We start from the raw sequence: 16,214 nt of genomic DNA, 5'->3' as shown, positions 1-16,214 counted from the left end.
TCCTCCTCCTTCTCCTCTCACACTCCTCCTCCTCCTTCTTCTCCCTCACACTACTCCTCCTCCTCCTCCTCCTCCCCTCACACTCCTCCTCCTCCTTCTCCCCTCACACTGCTCCTTCTTCTCCCCTCACACTCCTCCTCCTCCTTCTCCCCTCACACTACTCCTCCTCCTCCACCTTCTCCCTCACACTCCTCCTCCTCCTCCTTCTCCCTCACACTCCTCCTCCTCCTTCTCCCCTCACACTGCTCCTTCTTCTCCCCTCACACTCCTCCTCCTCCTTCTCCCCTCACACTCCTCCTCCTCCACCTTCTCCCCTCACACTCCTCCTCCACCACCTTCTCCCCTCACACTCCTCCTCCTCCTCCTTCTCCCCTCACACTCTTCCTCCTCCTTCTCCCCTCACACTCCTCCTCCTCCTCCCTCATACTCCTTCTCCTTCTCCTCCTCCTTCTCCCCTCACACTCCTCCTCCTCCTCCTTCTCCCCTAACACTCCTCCTCCTCCTCCTCCTCCTTCTCCCCTCACACTCCTCCTCCACCTCCTCCTCCTCCTTCTCCCCTCAAACTCCTCCTCCTCCTCCTCCTCCTTCACCCCTCACACTCCTCCTCCTCCTCCTTCTTCTCCTCTCACACTCCTCCTCCTCCTCCTTCTCCTCCTCTCACACTCCTCCTCCTCCTCCTCCTCCTTCTTCTCCTCTCACACTCCTCCTCCTCAATTCTTCTCCTCTCACACTCATCCTCCTCCTCCTCCTTCTTCTCCTCTCACACTCCTCCTCCTCCTCCTCCTCTTCTCCCTCACACTACTCCTCCTCTTCTTCTCCCCTCACACTACTCCTCCTCCTCCTCCTCCCCTCACACTCCTCCTCCTCCTCCTTCTCCCCTCACACTCCTCCTCCTCCTCCTTCTCCCCTCACACTCCTCCTCCTCCTCCTTCTCCCCTCACACTCCTCCTCCTCCTCCTTCTCCCCTCACACTCCTCCTCCTCCTCCTTCTCCCCTCACACTCCTCCTCCGCCTCCTCCTTCTCCCCTCTCACTCCTCCGCCTCCATCTCCCCCTCACTCCTCCTCCCCTCACACTCCTCCTTCTCCCTCACACTCCTCCTCCTCCTCCTTCTCCCCTCATATTGCTCCTCCTCCATCTCCCCTCTCACTCCTCCTCCTCCTCCTCCTCCTCCGCCTCCTCCTTCTCCCCTCTCACTCCTCCGCCTCCATCTCCCCTCACTCCTCTCCTCCTTCTCCTCTCATACTCCTTCTCCTCCTCTTTCTCGCCTGATACTCCTCCTCGTCTTTCTCCCCTCACACTCCTCCTCCTCGTCTTTCTCCCCTCACACTCCTCCTCCTACTCCTTCTCCCCTCACACTCCTCCTCCTCCTCCTCCTCCCCTCACACTCCTCCTCCTCCTCCTCCTCCTCCCCCAAACTCCTCTCCTCCTCCCCTCAAACTCCTCCTCCTCCTCCTCCTCCTCCCTCAAACTCCTCCTCCTCCTCCTCCTCTCAAACTCCTCTCCTCCTCCTCCTCCCCTCAAACTCCTCCTCCTCTCCCCTCAAACTCCTCCTCCTCCTCCTCCTCCTTCTTCCCTCAAACTCCTCCTCCTCCTCCTCCTCCTTCTCCCCTCACACTCCTCCTCCTTCTCCTTCTTCTCCTCTCACACTCATCCTCCTCGTCCTCCTTCTCCTCTCACACTCCTCCTCCTCTTCTTCTCCCCTCACACTACTCCTCCTCCTCCTCCTCCCTCACACTCCTCCTCCTCCTTCTCCCCTCACACTCCTCCTCCGCCTCCTCCTCCTCCCCTCACACACCTCCTCCTCCTTCTCCCCTCACACTCCTCCTCCGCCTCCTCCTTCTCCCCTCTCACTCCTCCGCCTCCATCTCCTCCTCCTCCTTCTCCCCTCACACTGCTCCTTCTTCTCCCCTCACACACCTCCTCCTCCTTCTCCCCTCACACTCCTCCTCCTCCACCTTCTCCCCTCACACTCCTCCTCCACCTTCTCCCCTCACACTCCTCCTCCACCTTCTCCCCTCACACTCCTCCTCCTCCTCCTTCTCCCCTCATACTGCTCCTCCTCCATCTCCCTCTCACTCCTCCTCCTCCTCCGCCTCCTCCTTCTCCCCTCTCACTCCTCCGCCTCCATCTCCCCCTCACTCCTCCTCCTCCTTCTCCCCTCATACTCCTTCTCCTCCTCTTTCTCGCCTGATACTCCTCCTCCTCTTTCTCCCCTCACACTCCTCCTGCTCCTCTTTCTCCCCTCACACTCCTCCTCCTCCTCTTTCTCCCCTCACACTCCTCCTCCTTCTCTCCTCATACTCCTCCTCCTTCTCCTTCTCCTTCTCCCCCTCACTCCTCCTCCTCCTCCTTCTTCTCTCCTCATCCTCTTCCTCTCCCCTCACACTCCTCCTCCTCCTCCTCCTTCTCCCCTCACACTCCTCCTCCTTCTCCTCTCACACTCCTCCTCCTCCCCTCACACTCCTCCTCCTCCTCCTCCCCTCACACTCCTCCTCCTCCTCCTCCTTCTCCCCTCACCACCTCCTCCTCCTCCTCCTCCTCCCTCAAACTCCTCCTCCTCCTCCTCCTCCTTCTCCCTCACACTCCTCCTCCTCCTCCTCCCCTCAAACTCCTCCTCCTCCTCTTCCCTCAACTCCTCCTCCTCCTCCTTCTCCCTCAAACTCCTCCTCCTCCTCCTCCTCCTTCTCCCCTCACACTCCTCCTCCTCCTTCTTCTCCTCTCACACTCCTCCTCCTCCTCCTTCTTCTCCCCTCACACTCCTCCTCCTCCCCTCACACTCCTCCTCCTTCTCCCCTCACACTCCTCCTCCTCCTTCTCCCCTCACACTCCTCCTCCTCCTTCTCCCCTCACACTCCTCCTTCTCCTCCTCCCCTCACCACCTCCTCCTCCTCCTCCTCCTCCTTCCCTCAAACTCCTCTCCTCCTCCTCCTCCTCCTCCCCTCAAACTCCTCCTCCTCCTCCTTCTCCCCTCACACTCCTCCTCCTCCTCCTTCTCCCTCACACTCCTCCTCCTCCCCTCAAACTCCTCCTCCTCCTCCCCTCAAACTCCTCCTCCTCCTCCTTCTCCCCTCACACTCCTCCTCCTCCTCCTCCCCTCAAACTCCTCCTCCTCCTCCTCCTCCCCTCAAACTCCTCCTCCTCCTCCTCCTTCTCCCCTCAAACTCCACCTCCTCCTCCTCCTCCTCCTTCTCCCCTCACACTCCTCCTCCTCCTCCTTCTTCTCCTCTCACACTCATCCTCCTCCTCCTCCTCCTCCCCTCAAACTCCTCCTCCTCCTCCTCCTCCTCCTCCCCTCAAACTCCTCCTCCTCCTCCTTCTCCCCTCACACTCTCCTCCTCCTCCCTTCTCCCCTCACACTCCTCCTCCTTCTCTCCTCATACTCCTCCTCCTTCTCCTTCTCCTTCTCCCCCTCACTCCTCCTCCTCCTCCTTCTTCTCTCCTCATCCTCTTCCTCTCCCCTCACACTCCTCCTCCTCCTCCTCCTTCTCCCCTCACACTCCTCCTCCTTCTCCTCTCACACTCCTCCTCCTCCCCTCACACTCCTCCTCCTCCTCCTCCCCTCACACTCCTCCTCCTCCTCCTCCTTCTCCCCTCACCACCTCCTCCTCCTCCTCCTCCTCCCCTCAAACTCCTCCTCCTCCTCCTCCTCCTTCTCCCCTCACACTCCTCCTCCTCCTCCTCCCCTCAAACTCCTCCTCCTCCTCTTCCCCTCAAACTCCTCCTCCTCCTCCTTCTCCCCTCAAACACCTCCTCCTCCTCCTCCTCCTTCTCCCTCACACTCCTCCTCCTCCTTCTTCTCCTCTCACACTCCTCCTCCTCCTCCTTCTTCTCCCTTCACACTCCTCCTCCTCCCCTCACACTCCTCCTCCTTCTCCCCTCACACTCCTCCTCCTCCTTCTCCCCTCACACTCCTCCTCCTCCTTCTCCCCTCACACTCCTCCTTCTCCTCCTCCCCTCACCACCTCCTCCTCCTCCTCCTCCTCCTCCCCTCAAACTCCTCCTCCTCCTCCTCCTCCTCCTCCCCTCAAACTCCTCCTCCTCCTCCTTCTCCCCTCACACTCCTCCTCCTCCTCCTTCTCCCCTCACACTCCTCCTCCTCCCCTCAAACTCCTCCTCCTCCTCCTCCTCCCTCAAACTCCTCCTCCTCCTCCTTCTCCCCTCACACTCCTCCTCCTCCCCTCACACTCCTCCTCCTCCTCCTCCCCTCAAACTCCTCCTCCTCCTCCTCCTCCCCTCAAACTCCTCCTCCTCCTCCTCCTCCTTCTCCCCTCAAACTCCACCTCCTCCTCCTCCTCCTCCTTCTCCCCTCACACTCCTCCTCCTCCTTCTCCCCTCACACTCCTCGTCCTCCTTCTTCTCCTCTCACACTCCTCCTCCTCCTTCTTCTCCCCTCACACTCCTCCTCCTCCCCTCACACTCCTCCTCCTTCTCCCCTCACACTCCTCCTCCTTCTCCCCTCACACTCCTCCTCCTCCTTCTCCCCTCACACTCCTCCTCCTCCTCCTCCTTCTCCCCCACAATCCTCCTCCTCCTTCTCCCTCACACTCCTCCTCCTCCTCCTCCTTCTCCCCTCACACTCCTCCTCCTCCTCCTCCTTCTCCCCTCACTCTCCTCCTCCTCCTCCTTCTCCCCTCACACTCCTCCTCCTCCTTCTCCCCTCACACTCCTCCTCCTCCTCCTTCTCCCCTCACACTCCTCCTCCTCCTCCTCCTCCTTCTCCCCTCACACTCCTCCTCCTCCTCCTCCTCCTTCTCCCCTCACACTCCTCCTCCTCCCCTCACACTCCTCCTCCTCCCCTCACACTCCTCCTCCTCCTCCTCCTTCTCCCCTCACACTCCTCCTCCTCCTCCTCCTCCTTCTCCCCTCACACTCCTCCTCCTCCCCTCACACTCCTCCTCCTCCCCTCACACTCCTCCTCCTCCTCCTCCCCTCACACTCCTCCTCCTCCTCCTCCTCCTCCTTCTCCCCTCACACTCTTCCTCCTCTTTCTCCCCTCACACTCCTCCTCCTCCTCCCCCCAGCCTGCTTGACCTGAATGCTGTCATTTGCCTTGATGTTCCATGTGTAACGTCATGAGAGATCACTTAATTGTTTTATAAATCCTGAAAATATTAATGGTTGAAATTCCAAATTAATGACCTCCCAATCATGTCGCATTTTGAAATGTTACATGTTTCAAAGCTTTAATTTAGTTGGCGACTATTAATTATGGTAAAAAACTGGAATTATCCTGTTGAATTAGGAATCTTGGATCAAGAATGTGCTTTTTGTGAAGGGTTAACTAACCACAAATTACTTAAGGAAGGAGAATCCTGAGAGAGACAAAAAGACAGCGGAGGTATCCTTCTGGCTGATAATACGAAAAACATTGAGGAAAAAGCTTTATTTCTACACCTAAAAGTGCTATTTTAATTTTTTTTCATATTGTTACTAAACAGGCAACTATTAAAAAAGAAACACTTATTCAGTCTGACGCTCGTTGGGTTTTACCCTTTCTAAATCACCTCTTCCCTGGATTTGAATATCTCTTTGGGTTTTTCCACCATAACTCAATGGAGGGGGTTTGGGGGTGGGCTATTACCTTTAACAAATCAAAACTACACTGGTATGCGGACTGTGTCATTTAGAAATTGGCCACCCTGCAGCAGTATTGCGGTTTCACACGGTGCTTTGAGTCTAAAAGCATTTTCAATCCCTGGTGTGGGATTTCAGGTTTAACCTACTGGGAGTCTTCTTTTTCCCTCCAGACAAACTATCGACTGAACAAAAAAAGACAACATCTGTATCACGTTTAAAAATGAACTCTAGTTTGGTACATCTGTACTGCAGAGCCACCAGACCTTGTAGAGTGTCCTGGATTGCTATTACAAGCACGTATTTCATTCACGATTGCCTCAGCACTCTAGGACTATCAAATGTGTATATTAATTATAACAGACAATAATTAGCTGACTGTGTTTGCAGTGTTTCTGGAGGATTTATGGTGTAAAACTATTGCCATTGCTCAGATCAGGAGAATAAAATTACTGACATTCCTCATTGCTTACCAGCCTTCCAGGCTCCTTAATGGAAGTGAAACTGCTCTCAATCTCATTTGATAACGTTCCTGCGAAGCGCCTTGGGACGTTTCACTGTGTTAAAGGCGCTATATAAATGCAAGTTGTTGTTGTATATCAGTTTTAATTGAATATTAACAGGCTACCTAGTCAAGATGAGTTGCTCCCAGGAATCTTCAGGAAGTGAGCAATGTAATGGATGAGGCTCCAGTTAAATGTTGTAAGAGCTCCATAAATATAGACTGTGCATGAGGACGAGAGAACAGTTCTGCAGTTGCTGGCAGCTCCCTCGTATGTCGCCTAAGCGGCCATTCTTGAGCTTAAACAACAAATATGTTGGCTGGCTGATAATTTAAAGGGGGGCATCATAACTAAGAGCAGTTTTGTCCTCACAGGATGTCCGCACATTCTTCCCAGCAGGAGCGAAGGAGTAGCTGTCAGAATTGGGGTTGCAAGTGTGAAGACTTTATGCATAATTTATTCCTGAAACAGGAAGATATATTTTACGTTGAACTTTTAAGTCTAATTATTATTAGGGATGAATAAACCAGCTTTGCTTTAGATTTTAAGATCAGTTCAATCCAACTAATCCTGAATTATAATTAATTTCAATCCCAACATTACAGTTGGGATTGAAATTAATTATAATTCAGCACCACTTGGCTTGGTTCCAATGTTTACTTTGTTTCCATGCACTTTCTTGTATTCCCAAACCCAGAATTGTGTAAGTTCATGTATGGAGTAGTGGGAGCTAGGGAGGGTAGATTGTGCCCAGTATTATAGTCCGTTATAATCGATTGTACATTAAAAGTGCTCAATGGGTTACAACATTCGATTTTAAAATGCATTGAAAACTCTTACATCAAACTATGCTCTCTCTGTGATAAAATCCATTATAAAAATATCACCCTTTTCCTCCAGTACCTGTTACATCCATAGGTGGTGCTGTGCAGGGGGCGTTCATTTTAACGGAATGTTCTGCATTGGAACTAATGTGACAGCCTAACTCTGTTTGATTTATATAGTGAGTATATATGGTGAAATGGCAATAAACACTGCTTTAAGTCTGCCTATAGTGGCAGGCTCTGGCCAATGGATGATGTTGTGGCATAGCCTCCTGTATTAGAATCATAGAATCGTAGAAGTTACAACATGGAAACAGGCCCTTCGGCCCAACATGTCCTTGTCGCCCAGTTTATACCACTAAGCTAGTCCCAATTGCCTGCACTTGGCCCATATCCCTCTATACCCATCTTACCCATGTAACTGTCCAAATGCTTTTTAAAAGACAAAATTGTACCCGCCTCTACTACTGCCTCTGGCAGCTCGTTCCAGACACTCACCACCCTCTGAGTGAAAAAATTGCCCCCTCTGGACCCTTTTGTATCTCTCCCCTCTCACCTTAAATCTATGCCCCCTCGTTATAGACTCCCCTACCTTTGGGAAAAGGTTTTGACTATCGACCTTATCTATGCCCCTCATTATTTTATAGACTTCTATAAGATCACCCCTAAACCTCCTACTCTCCAGGGAAAAAAGTCTCAGTCTATCTAACCTCTCCCTATAAGTCAAACCATCAAGTCCCGGTAGCATCCTAGTAAATCTTTTCTGCACTCTTTCTAGTTTAATAATATCCTTTCTATAATAGGGTGACCAGAACTGTACACAGTATTCCAAGTGTGGCCTAACTAATGTCTTGTACAACTTCAACAAGACATCCCAACTCCTGTATTCAATGTTCTGACCAATTAGTAGTTATAAAATTTCATGTTTTATGATTCAATTCAAGTTCTACTTTTCAATGTTGTCCTCTTGAAGCTCTCCATGTGCTTCTAAGTGTGAGGAAAAGTGTTCTGTTTTAATTAAGAAATGTTCTCATTATTTGGACTCTGGTATATGGTTATTTACAATTCAAACTGCTCTCTGTATTCCTCTGTAGTGAGGCATCATTTCACAGCCCTGCTCCCCAGACCATCAAGTGTCCTCACCCCAGCCCCTCCCCTCTCTCCTCACCTTCGCCCTCTCTCCTCTCCTCTCGCCTCCCCTCTGCCTTTCTCGTCTTGCCTCCCTCCGCCCTTTCTCGTCTCGCCTCCACTCCACCCCCTGTCGTTTCGCCTCCCCTTCGCCCCTGCCCTCCCCTCCGTGCAATTATTCCTCAACTGTCTAATCCTGCTTTGACCTAGATACTGCACTTTATCGTAACCAGCCATGTGCAACGACATGGGAGATCAATTAGTAGTTATAAAATTTCACGTTTTATGATTCAATTCAAGTTCTACTTTTCAATGTTGTCCTCTTGAAGCTCTCCATGTACTTCTAAGTGTGAGGAAAAGTGTTCTGTTTTAATTAAGAAATGTTCTCATTATTTGGACTCTGGTATATGGTTATTTACAATTCAAACTGCTCTCTGTACAATGATTGTACAGTAACACAAGGTTGGAGATTGCTAAACTGCACTGTCCCTTTGTAGTTTTATGCTTGGATGCACAAAATTCAGATGCGTTATTCATGCACATATTTCCTCAAAGTTAACTTGAAACTGCCTGTAGTTTTGTATTACTTCCCAACTTGTATTTTATACATGGACAAAAAATAAAGCGTACAGTATTTCAAATCTATAGTTAAGTTCATGATTTCATAATGATGCATTAGATTCCAATGATTATTAGTTCCTCATGATTTATCTTTCAAAAGTGACTAAGTCATTATTTTAATAACCAGAATACCGGTAGGCCCCATGAGAGTGCCATAGGAAAATTGACACTTCTGGTTTCTTTCCAACCATGAAGGACATCATTTTGTTTCCAAATCAGCACCTCCCCTAATAGCCAGCCAACATTGCTAAATTACTATGTTGGGAACATAGCTGTAGAAAAATATCTGTAAAATGGATAAAGTTATCAGTGAGTAATCCATAGTTCATTTACTGATCTCTGCCCTTAGCCACAAGAATCCTGCTTTGAGGTCAGGTTGAACTCCAGTAAAGAATGGAGGTCAGTGGCACCAATACACAGACTGCACTTTGTTGATATAGAGTCTTGTTCTGTAACACTGGGGCTGAATTTGCTGTGTGCCTTCATGATGGCAGATCTTTGGTGGGCAGGGACTATCGGCCGCCTCTGGATTGTGCACTGACCTCAGCTCATTTCCTGGGGTCAGAGGCATTTAAGTATTTCAGCAGGTGCTGGAGCCATTTAAGTCATCACTGGAGTGTCTGCCTCTGGTGGGAAAAGGCAGGATATGGTAATCTTTGCAGTACCTTACTGCAGGGTAAGTGGGCCTGTGATTGTGGGGAAAATCTTCCACTGTAACACAAAAATCTACTTCTAGCACTATATTATCTGTAAACTGAAGTGTGCTGTTTTAGATAAATTGCTAAATGCTTTTTTCCTCGACTTAACATTTTCTGCAGGATTTGTAGATGTTATACAAAACATACATGGCATATTATCTGAATTCTTCTCCAATAGTGGCTTAAATGAAAAATTCACCACTACCTCCCACTATAGCTGTGGCTCCTTATGTAGACATGCACTTGCTGATGACATTTTTTCAGCCCACTGATAAATGCAACATCATTTTTATTTCTTGCTGTGACTCAAAACGCAATTTAGCAAGAAACTATTGATCTGACATCGAAAAGATGAACTGAGAGGTTGATACTCTCCTTTTTGTGATGACTACTGAAGACCCAAAGTGTAATAAGCTTGGGTCATCTCAATCCAGTTCCCAATGTATACATGCCCCCAACTGCTGTTTGCACTTTAATAACGATGAATTTTTAAAAATACTGTTTAATGCTATCAAATATTTACTGCAGAAATGATTGTATTTTGTGTTACTAAAATTTTTCCATTTTCATTTAAAAGTATGAATAATTGCAACTGTGCTTTTCTGATGGAACTCTGGATACTCACAGAAGCCAGAAGGTAACAGTAATGTAATTGTTACTGTAAGCCACCAGATTTCACAAGGAGTCTCTAGGTCTTGAACTTCAAATCTGCAAATCAGAATTGTAGGTTTGCTCCAATAGATGGCAGAAACAATGAAAAATTGACTAATTTAAGTGGGAAAGAGAACAGAACAAAGTAAGTATTCTGAAAGCTAAAGCAAACAAGAGATGTGCAGAAGAATAAAAATCTAACATATAACCTACACTAGACTCTTTTTGGCTAGATATATTACATCGGTGTTTTTGGTTTTATATTGACACAAAGTATGTGGTATAACCTGTACCATTAGATCACTAATATATTTTGTGTCTTTTCTAACTTTTCATTAGTCTTGATTTTTCATCTATCTCATATCTTTGATCACTATCATAGGTGACTGCCAACTCCCTATATCTTTGACAGTATCCACACTAGCCTTACTGCCCAAGTAAACATTTGGTAATGCATCTGAGATAACAAACCAAAATCCCTGCCTGTTAATCATTCTTCAGCATCTGGATTTATTCCTATGCCTCCACAGGATCTCACTTCAGTCTTCAATAAGCAATTGAAATCACATCAGATCTCTTTCTAGTTTAAAACTATTGAGTAACATTATTCAGCAAACTATGAACAAGTGAATATGTAACAATAATATATCGAATTTCTGCTGTAAATATTTATAACTGCCAGTCTCATTCAACTGCCATAACCATAACAACTAATCACAAATTTGAATTTGTGATTAGTTGTTATGGTTATGGCAGTTGACTCTTACACAAACATATTATCAGAGCTTCACATTCACTGGTATTGACAAAAAGAGTGACTGTGGACAATCTGGTAACAACACAAAGCAAAACTCATTATTGAAGAAGATGATTATGTTCTTAGATTTTTGTTAAAAATGTATTGAGTTCTTTGATTAGACTTCTGATAAAGAAGCATGCTCACATTTACATCTACATTGAGTTACATCAAAACTACAGCACAGAAACAGGCCATTCGGCCCAACTGGTCTATCACGGCGTTTATGCTCCACAGGAGCCGCCTCCTTCCCTTCTTCATCTAACACTATCAGGATACACTTCTATTCCTTTCTCCCCCATGTACTTATCTAGCTTCCCCTTAAACACATCTATGTTACTTGCCTCAACTACTCCTTGTGGTAGCGCATTCCACATCCTTACCGCTCTTTGGGTAAAGAAGTTTCTCCTGAATTCCTTATTGGATTTATTAGCGACTATTTTATATTTATGACCTCCAGTTTTGGATTCCCTCACAAGTGGAAGCATTTTCTCCACTTTGACCCTATCAAACCCTATCATCATCTAAAGACCTCAATCATGTCATCCCTCAGCCTTCTCTTTTCTAGAGAAAAGAGCCCAAGCCTGTTCAGCCTTTCCTGATAAGGATATCCTTTCAGTTCTGAACTAGTTTAATTTGTGAAAAATTGTATCTTTTTCCCGCGGTGAATCTGAATTCACCCATTTCTACACCATTTGAATTCACTCTTTAGATTAGAAGTTGGATAAATATAAGGAGAAAGTGTACAGGGCAAACAGAATATTTTTGATCTCATCAACAGTCTTCAAATACCAGGGAACATATTATGAAGAAGACAAAAATTTTGATATTTTACACAATTTGATTTCAAAATTGAGAGAAGATACTGGGGGTGAAATTGATCTTTGGTGATGGTGCAAAACGGGCAATAGAAAATCGGCAGCCCATTTTATATCCCGCCATTGAAGTTAATGGAAAAGAAAATCAGACGGGGTGTAAAAGAAACTGCTGATTTGCTATCACCTATTTTGTGCTATTGCAGAAAACCAATTTCACCACCTCTATATCTAGAGTGCCAGAATTGACCATGTCTCACGTGTCTGAACACTTTCCAAAACATCAGTGGAATTTTAAAACAAAGGTGCCTAAAATAGATAAAGAAGCTAGTTCTTTATCTAAGTGTGATGTTCATGGGGCTTTATGACACTGATAAGAGTAAATTAGTGTCACATCAACCTCATTGTGTTCTAAAGCTGTAAGATGGGTGATTCATAGTGGGTGAAAAGATTAAATAATTACCTGTTCCATTTACCAGAAAATGTCAATATTTTTGCTGTTATTTTGTTCTTCCAATAGACGGTTCCTTTTATGTAATAACCAGAAACATGGAACTAGTAATCATCTCAAAGTCAGAGTGGAAGTTCTCAAAATATGTCTCTGCATCTGAGAATTTCAATTTTTCTTCTTTGCTCATTTGGGATTTTATTGGGGTTGGTTCTAACTTGTACTGCATTGTGTAAGTCTGGTTTGCAGATGCTCAACATCTCTGGAAATAGGACAGAAAATTTAAGGAAGTTCAACATGCTGCTGGCTAAGCATGCTTGTTTGTTTATCTCTGATTTCAATAAGAATTTTGACAACTCTCAGGAACCTGCAATAAACCAATTCATATTGTGATGGTATTGAAGAGTAAGCAGGAGGCAGTGAGAATCAAAGGTGGTAAATGCAAATGTGTTTCTGATTTCCTGGGGAATACAGTACCTTGGACACTGGTATTAACTACAAAAAGTTTATTCTTCATTTTCAGGTAGAGCAATAGAGAATGGCCGGCAGCAAATAATTGGTGTCCTGCAATCAAAACATTTTATGCTAGAGAAATATAGGGTTATGACCTTTGCATATGACAAATCAGATTCAGAGCAGAACTGCTAAATTCATTAGGAGCTTTGACACTTTCTGGCTCGGTTTGACCTGACGAAACATCCCAACTCTGTCGGAGCATTTGTCGCTGGAAGTCAAAACGGTTGTGAAGCTCCCCCATTGTGACTGCATGCACTTATTTGACTTCACTGTCTAATTGCAGCTAATTGTTGTGGTAAGAGAACACTGTTAAATATCATTCATTTAATTACATATTACGCATTTGTTCACAACTGGGGCAAAATAGATTTGGTCTTAATCCATACACTACTAACAGATTTGGTAAACTTGGGCTGGCCATTTTAAGCTCTCAAATTATTCCTGTTGCAGTAATAGTTACCCAAATATCAGGAAGAAGTATTGCTGTAATATTTTTCCCATTCTACAAAAGCAAACACTTAAATAACAACTGCATTTTAATCTCTTAAAGTGACTTATTCTCAACTCCCAAGATCCTTGTAAACATTTCTCGGCCCTATACATTGCACTCACCTCCACCTTGATGGAACCCACAGAGTCTAAAAGGAGCATGGGGAAAAGAATAGAAAGGAATCTGGGAACAAACCTTTATCAGCACTGTTTGCAGTGAAATGCATATCAGATGTAAACTTCATAGATTCTGCTCTTCCCTGTTACATGAATGTTGGAGAGGAGGTGGCCTGAGTGGCACACTTTTATACACACATTTTGCTCCTACTTCTGAATCCAAGCATTTTGGAAGCAATCCAGAATCCAGAGTGTCATGAACGTCATGGCCAGCACTAATGTCCCTTGAGATCCATTCCTCGTCGGTTGAGCCTATCTACAGGATTGTGAGATCCACCTGAGATGTACAGACTGGTACAACTCTCACTACTGGCAGTAAGGAGTTTCATTGCCCACACACACACACACACACACACACACACAATATGACAAAACAAAACCCTACTCCTCCCACCTTCGGACACCACTGGGACATCTGACATCTGTTGGAGTGTATGATCTATGGCCTCTGCTTAAAACTGGGAAAATATCCAACAGTCTGGAGCTCTTTCCCAGATTCCTTCTCAAAAATTCCACAATCATCCATGCGGAGAGGGTGACAAGTTAATGACAATGAACACACACACAGATGTAGAAAAAGTGAGCCAAACCAAGTGGGATAGTCCCTGTGTGACCCCCTCCAACCCCCCCACCCCCACCAAACCTTGTATCTGCTCAGAACTGTACAAATACGGACAATTATGCTATCAATGTATCCCCTGCAAATGATGTGTTGAGGATACACACTATATCAGTTTGAATATCAGGGAATCATTCTTTTTAAGTATATATTTTTTTAAAAATGTTTCTACCTGGACTGTTAAGTGTTTTGTTAATTTTCCTGTTTCAAATTGTAATTTATTTATTTGTAACATTTGGCTTCTTGCAATTAAATGTTTAAAATAAAACAAATGCGGCTTTGCCAACACTTCCGATTCATTCATGAATGTCAAGATCTGTGGAAGTTTTTTCTATTGCTCATGATTTACTCTGTTACATCAGCTTTCTACACATTTAATTTTCTTGCGTCCATTAAAACCTTCAACTTCTGCAAATCACAGGACAAACAAGTGAATCACAAGTGTTAATGTTGCAGGCATTTTAAATACTTCGGCTCAACTGTCTTCTCCTGATTTATTTTTCTCTTCCCATTGTACTGGTTAATATGTCCTTGTTTTCATTAATCCATTTATTACATATTAAAATAGCGAAAAGAGACATTTATGTGAACCTACTGTGCAGTGCCAGAATAAATTAAGCCCCTCTATGTAGTACAATATTGGGCAGTTTCAGCCCCATTCCTAGTAAGTGTAGGCCCACAGCACCAGAATTGCCTAAAATTTCAACACAAATTGACACTGTTATGGCATTTTCTGTCAGAAAGGTCGTAGGCAGGCTGGTGTTTGAAATTTTAAAAATCACATTGGTGCAGTGGGGGGCTTTTCTGAGGTTGGAGATCCTGCACATTATTAGGGGATTGACATGCTGCACCTTAATGAACACAACAATTCATCCCAAAAATAAATTAAAAAAGTTACCAAAACTGGACCCAGTACTCCAGAGATGGTATTATGCATGCTTTATGGTATTACTATAACTTCCTGCAACTTACAGTTTATAGATCTACTGGCACACCCTTGCATTCAATTTGTTTTGGCAATAACATTTTCAGTACGCTGAGTTGTTGCACTCTATTTAATAGTGTAGCTTTCACTGTGTAATCATATATGCTATTCCATTACAAATATTCATTACCTTGCAGTTCTCAATGCTGGATTCTCAATAATAAATATAATTTGTCTTGCATATGCCGAGTTATACATTGACTGCAGACCTCTCTGAAAGATATCCATCGCATCTGAGTACCCTACTCTCCTGCACACATTTATTGTAAGTTAACAGATGATGCAATCTGCTCACAATAGCTTGACTGATGTATTCTTCATAATTGTAATAAACATTATGAACTGCAGGGATTTCAGGACCAATCCTGTGGGGAATAGCTTTTTAAATTTTAAACTGTTTTGCATTAGTACCTGGATCTCCTATAAATCTGAATGGGGAAAAATTGTTTGACTTGGAAATTTTATGTAATTTTTGAGAGTATGCAATGTTAAAATGGCATTTTAAAATATTCTGTAAGCAAATTATTTTACCAGTGTAAAATCAATAGGATATAAGACCTGGCCTTTATATCTAGAGGATTAGAATACAAGGGGGTAGAAGTTATGCTACAGCTATAAAAAGCCCTGGTTAGACCACAACTGGAGTACTGTGTTCAGTTCTGGGCACTGCACCTTAGGAAGGATATATTGGCCTTGGAGGGAGTGCAGCATAGATTTACTAGAAGGATACCTGAACTCCAAAGGTTAAATTATGAGGAGAGATTACACAAACTAGGCTTGTATTCCCTGGAATTTGGAAGATTAAGGGGTGATTTGATTGAAGTTTTCAAGATATTAAGGGGAACTGATAGGGTAGATAGACAGAAACTAATTCCGCTGGTTGGGGAGTCTAGGACCAGGGGACATAGCCTAAAGATTAGAGCCAGGACTTTCACGAGTGAAGTTAGGAAACACTTGGACACGCAAAGGGGAGCAGAAATTTGGAACTCTCTTCCGCAAACGGCAGTAAGTGCGAGCTCAATTGTTAATTTTAAATCTGAGATTGATAGATTTTTGTTAACCAAAGGTATTAAGAGATATGGGGCTAAGGGGGGTATATGGAGTTAGGTCACAGATCAGCCATGATCTCATTGAATGGCGGAAGTGACCCGAGGAGCTAAATGGCCTACTGCTGTTCCTATGTTCCTATTGTCCCTCACTTGGGGCTTTCCTCCTGCTCCTTGTTCTCCCCTCCCCCATTCTTCACCTACTCCTTCTCCTCCTCATTCTCCCCGTACTTCTCTTCCTCATTCTCTTCCTCCAACTTGAACGAGAATATACACAATCACACCTTAAATAAAAACAGAAAATGCTGGAGTCACTTAACAG

Source organism: Heptranchias perlo, chromosome 6 (assembly GCF_035084215.1).
Source record: "Heptranchias perlo isolate sHepPer1 chromosome 6, sHepPer1.hap1, whole genome shotgun sequence".
In the NCBI taxonomy this organism is placed as follows: domain Eukaryota; kingdom Metazoa; phylum Chordata; class Chondrichthyes; order Hexanchiformes; family Hexanchidae; genus Heptranchias; species Heptranchias perlo.
This window is presented reverse-complemented; position numbering follows the sequence as displayed.